This window comes from Panulirus ornatus, chromosome 47, assembly GCF_036320965.1.
Source record: "Panulirus ornatus isolate Po-2019 chromosome 47, ASM3632096v1, whole genome shotgun sequence".
Lineage (NCBI taxonomy): Eukaryota > Metazoa > Arthropoda > Malacostraca > Decapoda > Palinuridae > Panulirus > Panulirus ornatus.
The window spans coordinates 1,979,408-1,996,642 of NC_092270.1; the positions used below are offsets into that span (position 1 = coordinate 1,979,408).

General features: G+C 40.3%; 1 long non-coding RNA gene across 1 annotated transcript; it reads right to left on the reverse strand.

Annotated features, from left to right (window-relative positions):
* Positions 1–6,060: 6,060 nt before the first annotated feature.
* LOC139763421 (uncharacterized) lies at positions 6,061–12,447 on the reverse strand. The gene is made up of 3 exons (XR_011716117.1): positions 12,302–12,447; positions 11,859–12,060; positions 6,061–11,646 (listed from the first exon to the last, which is right to left on the reverse strand). It is a non-coding gene; the product is annotated as an uncharacterized lncRNA (long non-coding RNA).
* Positions 12,448–17,235: the final 4,788 nt, after the last annotated feature.

Consider the following 17,235-nt stretch of genomic DNA (forward strand, 5'->3'; position numbering starts at 1 on the left):
CAGAGCTTTATGTTTTTCCACATGTATTTATTGTCATGTTTACAATAATATTATAGTGCCAGTTACAGAAAAATCCGGCGAATGCAAACTGGCACTAGAAAGAAAATATATGTCTCAAGGGAAGGAGACAAAAGAAGAGAGGCAATTAAAAAAATGACAGTTTGAAATAGTAATGAGGTGCGGTTTGAAGAGGGAGTTGCGTGAGGATAAGGCAGTTTAATCCATCTTTCAAACTGCCTCGCTTCTTTAGAGTAAAAAGAGAGGCAGTTTAGAAGGAAGTGCAGTCTAAAGGGGCCGTTTAAAAAGTACTCTAAACCACCTATTTTCTAAACTGCCCCTTTTTTAAACTGCTATTTGTTTAAACTGCTAATTCAGAGTAAGAGGCAGTTTAGAGTAATAATGGCAGTTTGAGCAGTTTAAAAAGTACTCATTAAACAGCCTCTTTAAACCACCTAAACTGCCTCACTGTAGAATGCTTAATACTGCCTCTAAACTGCTCATATAAACTGCCTGTCTTCAAACCACTTATTAAACTGCCTCTTAATACCACCCATTTTAACTGCCTCTAAACTGCCTCTCTAAAACACATTATTAAACTGCCTCTAATTTTTTAAACTGCTCATCTTTTAAACAGCCTCCATTACTTTTTAAACTGCTCACGTTTTAAACTGCCTCGCTCTTTAAACCAATCTTCTAAACTGCCTCTTAAAACCACCTATTTTTAACTGCCTCCTAAACTGCTTAGCTTAAAACTGCCTCTAAACTGCTCATATAAACTGCCTGTCATCAAGCCACTTTTTAAACTGCCTCTTTCTACCACCCATTTAAACTGCCTCTTTCTAAACTGCCTCTAAAACACCTATTTTTAAACTGCCTCTACTTTTTAAACTGCTCATCTTTTAAACAGCCTCCATTACTTTTTAAACTGCTCACGTTTTAAACTGCCTCGCTCTTTCAACCAATCTTCTAAACTGCCTCTTTAAACCACCTATTTTAACTGCCTCCTAAACTGCCTAGCTTAAAACTGCCTCTAAACTGCCTGTCTTGAAACCACTTTTTAAACTGCCTCTTTACACCACCCATTTTAACTGCCTCTTTCTAAACTGCCTCTAAAACACCTATTCTTTAAACTGTCTCTACTTTTTAAACTGCTCATCTTTTAAACAGCCTCCATTACTTTTTAAACTGCTCACGTTTTAAACTGCCTCGCTCTTTAAACCAATCTTCTAAACTGCCTCTCTAAACCACCTATTTTAACTGCCTCCTAAACTGCTTAGCTGAAAACTGCCTCTAAACTGCTCATATAAACTGCCTGTCATCAAACCACTTGTTAAACTGCCTCTTTATACCACCCATTTAAACTGCCTCTTTCTAAACTGCCTCTAAAACACCTATTTTTAAACTGCCTCTACTTTTTAAACTGCTCATCTTTTAAACAGCCTCCATGACTTTTTAAACTGCTCACGTTTTAAACTGCCTCGCTCTTTAAACCATTCTTCTAAACTGCCTCTTTAAACCACCTATTTTAACTGCCTCCTAAACTGCCTGTTTTCAAACCACTTTTTAAACTGCCTCTTTACACCACCCATTTTAACTGCCTCTTTCTAAACTGGCTCTAAAACACCTATTTTTAAACTGCCTCTACTTTTTAAACTGCTCATCTTTTAAACAGCCTCCATTACTTTTTAAACTGCTCACTTTTTAAACTGCCTCGCTCTTCAAACCAATCTCCTAAACTGCCTCTTTAAACCACCTATTTTTAACTGCCTCCTAAACTGCCTATCTTATTATAGACGGGCAGTTTAGAAATAGGCAGTTTAAAAAGTAGATGGTTTAAAGAGGCAGTATAGAAGAGTGGTTTAAAGAGCGAGGCAGTTTAAGAAGTGAGCAGTTTAAAAAGTAATGGAGGCTGTTTAAAAGATGAGCAGTTTAAAAAGTAGAGGCAGTTTAGAAATAGGTGTTTTAGAGGTAGTTTAGAAAGAGGCAGTTAAAATAGGTGGTATATAGAGGCAGTTTAAAAAGTGGTTTGTAGACAGGCAGTTTATGTGAGCAGTTTAAATAGAGGCAGTTTTAAGCAGTCAAGTCAGGCAGTTTAAAGAGGCAGTTTAAAATATGAGCAGTTTAAAAGCAGTCTAGCCTGTGTTTAAACTTTTTCTAAACTGCTTTAGTAAAGAGCGAGGCAGTTTAAAAGATGAGCGGTTAAGAGTAATAGAGGCAGTTTAGAAATGTTTAAAAGATGTAAAGAAGAGAGGCAGTTTAAAGAGGTGGTTTAAAGAGGCAGTTTAGAAAAGAGGATTAAAGAGAGGCAGTTTACAAAGATGAGCGGCTTAAAGAGTAAAGAGGCAGTTTAGAATAAAGTGGTGTAAATAGTGAGGCAGTTTAAAAAGGTGGTTCAAAGAGTAAAGAAGAGGGCAGTTTAAAATACGAGTGAAATTTGAAGAGTAAAGGAGAGGCAGTTTAGAAAATTGTGTTAAAAGAGAGGCAGTTTAGAATACGAGTGAAATTTGAAGAGGAAAGTTGAGCGGCAGTTTAAAAAGATGAAGCAGAAAGAGTTAGGAAGAGAGGCAGTTTGAAATCTGGGTGAAATTTGTAGAGGAAGAGAGGCAGTTTAGAAAAAAGTGGTGTAAATAGTGAGGCAGTTTAAAAAGGTGGTTCAAAGAGTAAAGAAGAGGGGCAGTTTAAAATACGAGTGAAATTTGAAGAGTAAAGGAGAGGCAGTTTAGAAAAATGTGTTAAAAGAGAGAGGCAGTTTAGAATACGAGTGAAATTTGAAGAGTAAAGTTGAACGGCAGTTTAAAAAGATGAAGCAGAAAGAGTTAGGAAGAGAGGCAGTTTGAAATCTGGGTGAAATTTGAAGAGTAAGAGAGGCAGTTTAGAAAAAAGTGGTGTAAATTGTGAGGCAGTTTAAAAAGGTGCAGTTCAGAGTAAAGAGGATGGGCAGTTTAAAATATGAGTGAAATTTGGAGAGTAAAGGAGAGGCAGTTTAGAAAAAGTGCTGTTTAACGAGTGTGGAGAAGAGGCAGTTTAAAGAAAAAAGATAGTCTAAAGAGTGACGATGAGCGGCAGTTTAGAAAGATGAGGCAGAAAGAGTTAGGAAGAGAGGCAGTTTGAAATATGGGTGAAATTTGAAGAGTAAGAGAGGCAGTTTAGAAAAAGGTGTAAATAGTGAGGCAGTTTAAGAAGGTGCAGTTCAGAGTAAAGAGGGGCAGTTTAAAATATGAGTGAAATTTGGAGAGTAAAGGAGAGGCAGTTTAGAAAAATGTGCTGTTAAAAGGGAGAGGCAGTTTAAAATACGAGTGAAATTTGAAGAGTAAAGTTGAGAGGCAGTTTAGAAAAAGTGCTGTTTGATTAGTGTGGAGAAGTACAGTCTAAAGAATGTCGATGAGAGGCAGTTTAAAAATATGGAGCAGAAAGAGTTAGGAAGAGAGGCAGTTTGAAATATGGGTGAAAATTGAAGAGTAAGAGAGGCAGTTTAGAAAAAAGTGGTTTAAATAGCGAGGCAGTTTAAAAAGGTATTGTTCAGAGAATAAAGAAGAGAGGCAGTTTAAAATATGAGTGAAATTTTAAGAGTAGAGTTGAGAGGCAGTTTAGAAAAAGTGATGTTTAATGAGTGTGAAGAGGCAGTTTAAAGAAGTACAGCCTAAAGAATGAAGATGAGAGGCAGTTTAAAAAGATGGAGCTAAAAGGAAGAGAGGCAGTTTAGAATATGGGTGAAATTTGAAGAGTAAAGAAGATAGGCAGTTTAGAAAAAGTGGTTTAAAGAGGAGCAGCTTAAAGAGTAAAGAAGAAAGGCAGTTTAAAGATGTTTAAAGAATAATAAATAGGCAGCTTAGAAAAGGTGCTGTTAAAAGGGAGAGGCAGTTTATAAATATGTTTAGTTGAAAGAGTAGAGGGGTATTTCAGAAAAAGTGATGTTTAATGAGTGTGAGGCAGTTTAAGGAAGAGGTACAGTCTTGAGTGATGATGAGAGGCAGTTTAAAAAGATGGAGCTGAAAGAGTTAGGAAGAGAGGCAGTTTAAAATGTGGGTGAAATTTGAAGAGTAAAGAAGAGGCAGTTTAGAAAAAAGTGGATTAAATAGCAAGGCAGTTTAAAAAAATTTAGTTCAGAAAGTATAGAAAGGCAGTTTAAAAGTAATAGAGAGATGCAGTGTAGAAAGTATGCTGTTAAAGGGAGAGGCAGTTTATAAAGATGTGCAGCTAAGAGTAAAGAAGAGGCAGTTTAGAAAAAGTGTTGTTTAATGAGTGGAGGAGAGGCAGTTTAAAAAGAAACGTAGTTTTGAAAAGTAGAGGCAGTTTAGGAAAATGTGCTGTTTAAAGAGTGAGGAAAGGTGGCAGTTTAAAAAAGACGTTCAAAGAACGAGTAGTATTAAAGGGAGCTGTTTAAAGATGAAAGATAAGAGGCAGTTTAAAAGGCTTTTTAAGATAGAGGCGAATTCTAAATATGCTCAGTTCAAAGAGTGAAGAGGGGTATTTTAAGAAAGAGGTTTAGGTTAAAGAGAAAAAGGCATGTTTAAAAATGTAGCTTGAAGGGAGAGACATAGTAGGCAGTTTAAAGTAAAAATAGAAGCAGTTTAAGGAAGAGTTTAAGAGAAAAGTTCAGAAAGGCGATGGCTCAGAAGAAAGGCAGTTTAGAAATAAATGGAATAGATTCGAAAACAAGATGCATTTAAAAAAAGGGAAACCGTTAAAGAAAATGGACATTTTAGAGAAAAAAAAAAAAGTGTTCGAGTAGAATAATGAAGTAAAGCTTTGCGAGAGAGAGAGAGAGAGAGAGAGAGAGAGAGAGAGAGAGAGAGAGAGAGAGAGAGAGAGAGAGAAAGAAAGAGAGAGAAAGAGAGAATAACCTAATAGAGTCTCTCACTGATCGCTAGCACATCAGCTAATGCCCTTGACGGAGATCCCCACGTTGCCAAAGCGTATAGGGACGACCGCTCGTCAGGTCTAGTCAGTGAGGGGGCGACCGCAGCGTGGTTCCGGACCTAACTGGCCGTCAGTGTTCTAGCGCTGACGGGGAACCAAGCCGGGGGGCAGAGCACATCGAGATGCCATTTCGTAGGATCCGTGGCAAAGGACCCACTAGCAACCAGGGCTAGAGCATCTCCGTAGAGTCCCGATGTGATGACCCGCCCAACTAAACGTTTGAAATACGTTACCAGAGTTTTGAAGAAGAGTTCTGTTCCAATGATGTTGTTCTTCCGAGTCGGTAGCTTGAAGGCAACGATTTCTTGACAGCGGCAATAATGGTGTTCATGAAATCATCCATTTCAAATTAGGAACATCAACTTGCATCACAAGATGAATAAGTCATTTGACCTCTGCGTCAAATGATGACAGAACCAGTTTCCACAAGTCGAGACAGAGTATTACCAATTTGTAAACACTCCGATGGTATGATGAACATGTCGAACATTAACAATACAGGAAGAGTACCCAGAGTCATAAAATTTAAAATATTAAGGAGATCAAACTCAAGCGCTTGCAATGTTTATAGAAGCGTCAGAACCAAAGGTTACATTTGAGTGTACTCCTCTTCACAGACATACAATACATACAATGTTCATATTTTCAGTCATCTACCTCGTATACATATAACTTTAAAAGCAACATATTTCTCCAAGATGTCCTCCAAAATCCCAGCACAGTTCATCTCCGGCGAGAAGTGTTGTGGAGGCTCGATGTCTAGGAATTTCAAAAATTGTAATAGTCTCTGAGCGTTGCGCTGATGTAGCAGTCATGCAAGTAGTCTTGGCGGGGAACGTAAGTCTTCATTGTATTCAAGGTGGACTCGGTCTAGGGTCTGGAGCATTCGCGAACCACTTTAATCCTGGAATAAGTACATTCGTTACATTCACACTCGAATCGGAGCAAGAGAATATTACCATCATGGGGAAAAATATGAAAATAAATGGTATTCAAATTTTGCTCATTATCGTTTAATTTCATCTCTGGACAAGCCATTGTCTAAGAAATAAAAAAAAAAAAAAAAAGCTTTCAGAATAATGTAGCTTACCAAATATATTTCTTGTGCTCGTTCCACAGGCGCTCACACAGCCTTCATGCATATAGTGATAGCGAGGAATATGCAAAGTCTTGTCTGTACCGAAACAGAGTTCGATCCAGGCACTGGAGCACTCCCGAACAACTTCAGTCCTGGAACAAAGTGCAGTCTTATATCTACAGTCTATAAGGAAAAGACAATTACTATCATAAATAGCATGAGACGAATAACTAGTATTATTCAAAGTTTCTCCTCATCTAACTTCATCCTAAGTCTATGGTTCCCATTAGAAAAAAATAAACAGTTTATGAAACACTAAAGCAAGGTTCGAATGAATCGGAAACACGAGTCGCTAACATTATATCTACATTTCAAGATTTCATGATTAGGAAACATCACCCAGTCACAGTTGGCTTCAAATATTTCCATATGTTCATACACTGCACCCACTGTAGATAGTGCTAGTGTACGCCCGTCGTACAGTATGTGCCTTCGACCAGCCCATCATGGGCAGTTTATGTTTACGAAAAAAATATAAAAGTCCCCTATCAAATTAGCATTAAAGAAAATGTATAGAGATTTCTTTCGAAGAAAACTAGATTTAAGCTATCACTATTTTTTTTCGTTTGTATAAACTGCAAAAAATTATGCGCTTGTATGAAATACATCGACTTAATACGTAATTAGTTATACTGATAAGTAAAATTCAAAGTAATTACATACGGAATGAAGCACAGGACTTTTAAGATTTCCTTAATCGTAGACATTTTTTTTCACCGCTTAACGTACTAGTAATTTATGTTCTCACTCCGAGGACAATGTATGCATTTCGACTAATGTTACAGCTTTATGATTAATTACGGCAGCAACAGTCTTAAAAGCCAAAAATCGATAAGAAATCCAGAGTTACGATGTTATTAATTTTGCTCTTACCCGAATTTGCAAGTTAGTTTTGATAACTTAGTGTTTTGTTGTCTTAAAAATGCATACCGTTTCTTGTGAAAATCAGAACCATCAGAAATGCACATCGACATATTTGCTTCAGTATTTGAATCTAACACTTGCCAGTCGCATTATCGAGCCAATTTACCTTTCCATACCCTTTTGCACGATTATACATGGACGTTCGTAGTGTGCATTGGACGAAGAGTTTATGAGAGTACAGATGTAAAACGCCAGTATCGAGACGTGAAATAACCCGAGCAATGAGCAAACAATGTACAGATGCGGATTTTGATACCGAAACACGACGAACTGGTGTTAACTTTGAACGATGGCATTCCTTCTGTAGACAATGCAACTTCCTTCTAATTCATCTTTACATAGTATTCCAAAAACATGAAAGATGGAATATCTAAGAATTTACAAAAAGATAATCATTACGTCCGATAAACTATTGTTATATGCATATCCCCTCTATCTATAAAGCTCCCGCAAATATATGTATATGCAAGTATACACATTTCATGATGCACCGGGCAGAACTAAGCAAGCAGCGAATATCTAAATCATTTATACAGTTGAATTCATCCAAGAATTACATTTACAAAACTCGCCGATCCGAAGTCCCGAAGTGAACCGCTTTCCACGCTTCGAATCTTACTTGAAGCAAACATTCGGGGGCAGTTTACGAACTGGCTTTCCTCACGACACTTAGTTCTATTCAATAACCACCGTGCATTTTTCATTCGAAGTCATTTTTGTCCATCTATAATGAAAATCATGCTAGTAAATACTACGTTACGTATAGATAAACAGATTTGAGTTATCCTCTGTATTAGAATTCGGGGATATTTCCGCTTGCCTTCTATAAAAGAATTCAAGCCCGTAACTCCTATTCTACTTGCGAAGTAGATCGCAGAATATTAGTACAAAGGCACTTAATGTATAAATATTAGAATAGACTGAAATGCGATTATTCAGATTAGAAACGCTGAATGAATTACAATCTCTTCGTTGGACGATAAACTGTTTACGCCTCTTGAAAGGGATCATGAAGGTAAGGACTTCTAAATTGCCAAGCATAACGCAATTAATCTCCATATTAGGAATAGTTAACGAATGATCGGATATTTAAGTATTTCATTCAAGTGATTTAGCTTTATGCTTCTGTTAGTGACAATCTAACAAATAAACAGTTTCTAAGGAGTTAATATATAAAGGACATTAACTGTCCGAGTACTCCGTTTTCTTTAACCGCAATATTTGTGACCATTTTCTTGCAAGTCCTAAAATCGTTAATGTTAAATAGTATAAAGCATATTGCTTAATATATTGTTTTACCCTACAAAAGGTATGTAAAAATATCTTTTTCACTTTAAGTTCAGACTTGTTAGACAATTTAGAATGTCATGAGGGAGAATCGTCAAACGATTTTCTAAACTTGAGAAATTAAATCATTTAGGAGTGTAATCTAAATTCCTTCATCCATATATTTTTTTTATGTGCCACGTCTTCGTAACCAGACTTTTATAAACGGCTGAATTTTTTCCCCCCGAAAATTAGAGATATTTCTCATCGCGTTTTTTTTCGCTCTGGCAACGATGCGTTTCTCATCTCATTTTTCTCTCCGTCTGATGGTTTTATGATCGTCCACATTCGTTTTTAAGTGACCGACCCGACTGGCTTTTCTCCGACTATTTAATCAAGAGAAATCTCAACCTTGGATTAAAGCAGTTTATTATATACTGCGATACTATTGTCGTGTGTACTTTTATACCACAACTTGTATGCCTGTGAACTAACCATTGCAATTAATCTTTGTGCATTTCATGTAGTTCAGAGCTTTACACTTAACCTTTAAGTAACGACGTAGTGGTGGGACAAATTCTGCAAATATAACACGTTACGTTATAACCGACGTTTGTAACGGGGAAACTCTGGTTATGATGGACATTGGTTTGGATTCTCACCTATACATGGAACCACAATCGGAGCGATGGCGGTGTGGGAGTTTATTGCCACATCTCCGGAACGTGACCGTATTCGCTTCAGTTTATATCAACAGTCCAGTATGATATTTATTCTCTCCCTAAGCTTTTCACTGAACAATTTTGCGACAATGATTGGCTTGTGCTAGCAACGAGACGCACAACCTTATGACCTGAATAGATGAAGAATGCTACCAATTTAAACTTGTTTGTTCAGTTGCGAACGATGACAAAATATGGTTCCCTCTCCACCTCGTCTGAGCTAATGCCAGTTGTCTAAATTCATATAAATAGCCCGATATTCTATTGGTATCTTTCCCCAATCTAACGGGGTCACTTCCCCGACACCACTTACCGACAGTATGTCTACCAAACTTGGTTAGTATACCCTATGGTGATGGTTCAGGGGGAGGAGGTAGAGGAAGGTGAAGGAGGGGGTAAGGGAAGCGGCGAGGGAGACAGGGAAAGAACATCTTGTTGATTGTCGCAGATCGCAGGTTCTCTGTGTCCCCAGTGTCGAACTCCAGCCGGTCCATCAACGAGACATGTATTCCCAGAATTGTGCGTCCTCCTCCGCCTCCTCGTCGTCCTCCGCCGCCTCCTTACTGTGCGACAGACCCTAGTTTTGGCACTGAAAGAGGTGAAGGACGGGGTAAGGTAGGGGTGAAGGAGTGGGTAAGGGAGGCGGTGGTAGGAAGGGAAAAGCAGATGGTGAGGGAGACAGGGAAAGGACAACTTGTTGATGGTCGCAGATCGCAGGTTCTCTGTGTCCCCAGTGTCGAGCTCCAGCCGGTCCATCAACGCGACATGTATTTCCAGAATTGTGCGTCCTCCTCCGCCTCTCCTCATCGTCCTGCGCCGCCTCCTCACTGTGCGACAGACCTTACTTTTGGCACTGAAAGAGGTGAAGGACGGGGGAAGGTAGGGGTGAAGGAGTGGGTAAGGGAGGCGGCGAGGGAGGGGAAAAGCAGATGGTGAGGGAGACAGGGAAAGGACAACTTGTCGATTGTCGCAGATCGCAGGTTCTCTGTGTCCCCAGTGTCGAACTCCAGCCGGTCCATCAACGCGACATGTATTCCCAGAATTGTGCGCCCTCCTCCGCCTCCTCGTCGTCCTCCGCCGCCTCCTCACTGTGCGACAGACCTTACTTTTGGCACTGAAAGAGGTGAAGGACGGGGCAAGGTAGGGGTGAAGTAGTGGGTAAGGGAAGGGAAAAACAGATGGCGAGGAAGAGAAGGGAAGGACAACTTGTTGATGGTCGCAGATCACGGGTTCCCGGTATCCCCAGTGTCGACCTTCAGCCAGTCCATCCACGAGACATGTATTCCCAGAACGTGCGCACTCCTCCGTCTCGTCCTCCACCGCTTCCTCACAGTGTGACAGACCTTGCTGTTGGTGTTCAGACAAAGAGGTGAAGGACGGAGGAAGGCAGGGGTGACAGACGGGGTAAGGGAGGCGAAAAGCAGATGGTGAGGGAGACAAGGAAAGAACAACTTATTGATGGTCGCAGATCGCAGGTTCCCGGTGTCGAGCTCCAGCCGGTCCATCCACGCAACATGTATTCCCAAAATTGTGCGTCCTCCTCCGCCTCTCCTCATTGTCCTCCGCCGCCTCCTCACTGTGCGACAGACCTTACTTTTGGTCCTGAAAGAGGTGAAGGACGGGGCAAGGTAGGGGTGAAGGAGTGGGTAAGGGAGGCGGTGGTGGGAAGGGAAAAGCAAATGGTGAGGGAGACAAGGAAGGGACAACTTGTTGATGGTCGCAGATCGCAGGTTCTCGGTATCCCCAGTGTCGACCTCCAGCCGGTCCATCAACGCGACATGCATTTCCAGAATCGTGCGCCCTCCTCCGCCTCTCCTCATCGTCCTCCGCCGACTCCTCACTGTGCGACAGACCTTACTTTTGGCACTGAAAGAGGTGAAGGACGGGGGAAGGTAGAGGTGAAGGAGGGGGTAAGAGAGGCGGCGAGGGAGGGGAAAAGCAGATGGCGAGGGAGACAAGGAAAGGACAACTTGTTGATGGTCGCAGGTTCTCGGTATCCCCAGTGTCGACCTCCAGCCGGTCCATCAACGCGACATGCATTTCCAGAATCGTGCGCCCTCCTCCGCCTCTCCTCATCGTCCTCCGCCGACTCCTCACTGTGCGACAGACCTTACTTTTGGCACTGAAAGAGGTGAAGGACGGGGGAAGGTAGAGGTGAAGGAGGGGGTAAGAGAGGCGGCGAGGGAGGGGAAAAGCAGATGGCGAGGGAGACAAGGAAAGGACAACTTGTTGATGGTCGCAGGTTCTCTGTGTCCCCAGTGTCGAACTCCAGCCGGTCCATCAACGCGACATGTATTCCCAGAATCGTGTGCCCTCCTCCGCCTTCTCCGTCTCTCCTCATCGTCCTCCGCCGCCTCCTCACTGTGCGACAGACCCTATTTTTGGCATTCAAAGAGGTGAAGGACGGGGGAAGGTAGGGGTGAAGGAGTGGGAAAGGGAAGGGAAAAACAGATGGGGAGGGAGAGAAGGGAAAGGCAACTTGATGGTCGCAGATCGCAGGTTCGCAGTGTCCCCAGCGTCGACTTCCAACCAGTCCATCCACGTGACATGTATTCCCAGAATTGTACGTCCTCCTCCTCCTCCGCGCCTCGTCCTCCGCTGCCACCTCCTCCTCCTCGTCGTCTTCCCCCACCTCCTTACTGAGACGGACCCTACTTTTGGCGTTCAGACAAAGACCTGGTTAAAGACAGAGACATAGAAAAGAAAGAGAGATAAGAGGATATAGAGATTATACAGAAGGCCATTACCCGTGCTAGATGTCTGGGCTTTGGCTGGCTGTTAGTTTCCCGTGCAGTAGGTTACAAGATGCTAAGATTGTTGACCACATTCTCTGAACAAAATTTACTTGAAATTAAGAGATTGATTACTTTGGTGCATGACTTACTCACAGACGACTACATGAAGGTGTGGGGCTTGACTACTTAAAGTCAATGCAAGGGATTAATGTATTCCACCGACGTGTAACGTTTTCAAAGCGGGCGACATGAATAGGTCTATATGTTTTATCTTTTCTTCGACTGGAAGTACGACATCAAAGCCGCAACGTAGATATCTCGGTCGCCAAGAACAAAATCCATGCACTGGAAGATCCTGGGGAAGAAAGAGAAAGACTTGAATGACACCGAAGCATTTATAACGGCTTACCTGAACCGTCTCGTATTGAGCCAGGAGTGAACACGGTCCAGATATAAACTGCCAAGAGATATATATAGGTTCCAGACTTCCCGTAAGGGAAACGTCTTTCGAATGGCGGTATCAAAAAGTTAAATGCACATGAGAATTTTGATTATTATAATAGAATTACAGAAATTTCACGTGAAAATATATTTACTAAAGTAGGAAGTTGACTGTAGCACACTGGCCGAGGTAGGGAGCCGTTTCAGAGGTTCGGCACATCACTGGTTCGGATCATGCGTTTCAAATTAGGGTCGAACACCATCCAAGCATTATTGGAGACTCTAGGAAAGAAGAGTTATTAAAACTATGATCTGGTCCACACAGATGCAACTTGGAAGGTTGCAAATATGCCTTTAAATGAGCTTAAGCCATATGGAAGTGGTGTCATCTGTGGACATCAGGTGCAATTGCATTTCGCAACAACGATCACCAGATGAAATTATACCTGAACATCCAAATACGAAATTAAGATTATAGAATCAAAGTAAAATACAAAAGAAATCTTAATTGTGACTGGAAAATCTGAAATAAGGTGTCAAGTAACACGTAGACGCAAGGAAATTCTCTCTCTGGTTCTTCCGATCCGAGATCAGACATGAGCGATCACTGGCCGAAATGTTGAATACACAAGAGATTTTTTAAGACGATCCTGAAACACTGCACGTAAGCAAAACTTCATCAGTGTTCTTTATTACGAAAATCTAGTTTTTCCTTCATGTTATGGGAATTCGGTAAATGAAATACGCAAATTATTACCCTATAACGTAAAACGAGTCTTGTTCAACTTAGAATCATTCGTGTCCCCCACTAGGATTTTCGTATCAGCTAAAGCAGTTATGCAATATTGCGCCAACCTGACTCATGAATATCAAAGGCTAAGATCAAAAAGCATCTTCCTAAACTTAACATCTCAAACCCATGAATACGACATAGATCTTTGACCTTCAGCAAAGGCTGTCCTTATATTTCTTACATGAATTTAGTCCTCTGAATTCATTTTCATTGCCAAGTTTTTTTTACACAATACTCGCATGTAGACTAAAATATACTCTAAATACAATTGAAATTAATAGACAAAATATTGTCTAATACTGTAACAGTCTGTGCTGAAGACAAAAAGAACCAACAATTCTAATATTTTAAACACACCAACTCCACATCAACACTAACATCTGAAAATGGATATATCTAAACAAACAGTCATCACCAGATGAGAGACCAACCCGATCATTATATGGGACAACCACATCAGGTTTTCCGACACCACACGAGATGATAATAGCTTCAATTAGCCTCATTGCACCCAGCAGGAGCATCGTACATGTAAAGTCTTTGTGAACAACATAAAGGAACTTCACTGAACAAAATTTTAGCACCAAGAAACAGTCGACAAATACAAATCTTACTCAAATATTCATTGCCAGTTTCCAAGACATGGTAGAGTATCACAAACATGACCAACCATTTTGGCCTACAAACCTCCGCCACATATGAATTCACAAAACTTAGAATTACAAATTATGATTAAATCATAGATGATCGAAAGTGGAATCATTGAAACATGTTTCTAGAGTAATTGATACTATCTTTTTTCAGATTCGTATTTGTTCTATCGTTTCTTATCACCTTCATACGCTACTCAATTATTCTATACCTACTACTACTGCTACTATTACTACTACTTTGGTGCCGAAATTTTGTAGGGAATTGCAAGAGGCAAACTGATTTTATTCAAGAGAGTGTTCCTGCTGGATGCACAGACCTATATCACAGATCACATGAATACACCACCATCCCTTAATTCGTAAATCACTGTCGTCAGATGAGATGTCCTTACGTCCTACATACGCTTGGAACAGATAACGTTACAGATTTATCCTCAAGTGAACCCGTTTCGATAATTATCGGCGCACTTTGACCTAACGTATTATGTTCTATCATTTACATTTCATTAATATTTTCTAACCATTCTCTTTATTCTTCGCTTCTCAGTCGATAACAAACTATTCAGCTATATAACGATGAAACATTTCTCTTTCTAAACACATTTAACTGCAAATAAGAGTACTGGGTCAAGCATCTGCTCTAGAATCCTACAGTGAAAATGTTTGCTCCTTTACCAATGACCCGAGATCGATATGGATGTTTATCTAATTATATAAACTAATTATCAGTGTTCAACGGTACCGAGAAAATCGACTAACAATATAACGCCTAGTTTAAGAATTTGAACTTTTTCCCTACAGATTTATAGCAACGAGAATGACATCAAACACTTGGCAGACCAGCTGTAGACATTTAGCTCTTAGTTGCATAGTAAGGATGACCTAAAACTTCCATAATTACTCTAAAGCAATTATGTACTAACAGCGAAAAAAAATCAACCACCATTCACAGCCTTGTCTTCCTCCAGTAGCTGCTAAAATGTGCAACAATCTCTGATACAACACCCAGTCATCATGACCAAAAACATTCAGTAATCACAACAGTAACATAGTAATTACGACCGATACCCAGTAATCATGATGCTCATAGCAACAAAACGATAATGGTCGAATTGTCCATCTCAAAGATTCGTGATATACGTCGTACGGCAAAAGCATCACCCTTCAAGACTCCAGCTATACGCTGATCTTGCATGCTCATGTTATAACGCAGCTTGCGTAACTTTGTAATGAAATACGCCTTATAGAATACCCAGAAACGAATTAAATCATCGTCATATTAACTGCATACTACCACTTCTCAATTCACAATGTCACTTAACGTAATTTTTTTGACATTCAAAGATCTTTGTGAACCTTGAATACGAGTTTGGAAACTTGGAAACGAGAGGAAGTGAAATTGATTTCATTCGAATTACAGCAAAGGCAGTATGATGAATACATTACATAATTAACTCATAAAACAGGGAACTCGCTGAAGCATATTTAGGAAGTAACTAGTTAAGCGGTTCGATAACATTGATTCATTCCAAGTGATTCACACTGGGGTCGATTGTCCACTTTTAGCACATAGTACTATCAAGCAGAGTGATGATATGCGACTCTTATTTAAATTTACTTGACAAACATTAAGTTATCAAACACAGTAACTCCTGCAACGCAGAGTTATGTAGTTAAATGTCCAGGACTTTCAAAATGCTCAAATCATCTCGAATTCCTCGTCCGAAACAGCTTCACGTAGACACCAGAACATAATACCCATATACGAGAATGGTATAAGTTTACACTAAATGATATACATTCAATAGAAATAATTACTCACCCAGAGGCAAGACATCAAGAAAAATGTAATGTTAAGTACCAGTAACGATTTTCACTTACAAGTTAATCCCTTCGGCGATGCAATACAACTGACAGAACGTCAGAAATACGACACATCGTAACCTCGCCAAACTGCAGACGACACCATAGTTTCCATTGCGCATGCGTAAAGCAAAGCCTACACATGAAATACTTTTTCATTAAAAGAATCAAGATAAATACTATCTATGAATTATTACTCCTAAAAAATTAGAAATCCTAATACTGGAAAATATTTGGAATTTATCGCTGCTAATGCAAACATTTGGAAAGAACACCAAAGCTGCCTAAATAAATTACAGTATTTTCATCAGGAAATACTAACGTAGACAAAGCGTTTCATTGATAGCATGCGTGAAGCGTACACGTCCAGGAATGTGGTTGATGCAAGTACAGAGCGTACAGTGTGTACAATGTACACCCAGGTGTCCGCCAGAGAGGAACGGAGGTTCAGGATTTATCAAATACGTGACACATACCTACAGGATGATAAGTGATAGTGAGATAACATTTGTAATAAAGACTTAAATGATTTATGGCATTTGTATGAGTTAATATAGGATATAAAGAGTACCAGAGTCGTATGGGTAGGAGTGGGTAAGAACTTTGCATATGACTTATACGATGTATGGGTTACATAATTTTGGAAATGCAATACATACTGTGACGGGACATGTTACAAAATGGACTTTCAACACATTACATTAGATGTCTATGATGGACAACGGCATTGGAAACTTGATATAGTGTCAGAATGTCTTCAACGATACTACTGTCATTAATGAAACCTTTGTCTTAATCTTGAGGTCTGAAATCTCATTACATATAAGACGTGTAGTTACATATTGCCTTCGAATAAGACAGGCTTCTGCATATCCAGTCATTTACCTCACATGTAGGACTTATCTTTCACAGTCCTGGAACACATGTTACTCATCATATGTTGAACAGGTTTAAAGATAAGTCTGGGTTTATTTTTCGCTTTCCTCCACTCGTTTCTAAACCTAATCTAGGTTGCGTGTTTCGTGAGACGCTTGGTCACCTCCCAGTAGAGCCAAGCTGTGGTGGAGCTGTCTGTAGAGGGAACACATTGCTATGCTCTCGAGGTATATGTCCATCAGCCAGGGACTGAGGGAAAAGCCATGCGGGCAGCGGAGGACTGTGGGAGGAAAGGCTGCGTGTGAGGAGTTGATTACTTCACTAAGTGACCCACGGCTGGATTTACAGACGTCACCTAGAGAGGATTTTCTTGACGATGTAACACACATCTCCTCTTTTGTCTGTATTTCCCTGACCTATTACTATTTCCATCTATCTCCTACCTCCCCCGACCTGCCTACTAGCTTGTTCCCTCCTGCCTGCTAGCTTCCCCCGACCTGCTTACTAGCTCGTTCCCACCTGCTAGTCAACTTTGCTACCTGATGCGCTCCTCACGAACCTACCTTCTCACTCCAACCTTCGTTGTAGCTGGTAAGATTTTCCGTTACGTATACTCAGCCTTTCTCTCTACTGTAAGTACTCTTACCGTGGAGGCTGATCACAAAACACCGCAGGTCTAAAAATTCGACAAATAAGGTATCTTTGAAAGGTCACATTTCATTGAATATTTTTGAAAGATGAAGTGAATCTCACGCATGACTCCCACATTTGTGACAAAAGAATGCACCCATGCGTAACATGGGGTTTGTTCAAGTCGTCCTTGGGTGCATCCAAGTGATTTACGGAGTGTTGTTGATAAAGATGTCAGGACTTATGTAAATTCGAAGTATTTTTCCTGTGACGT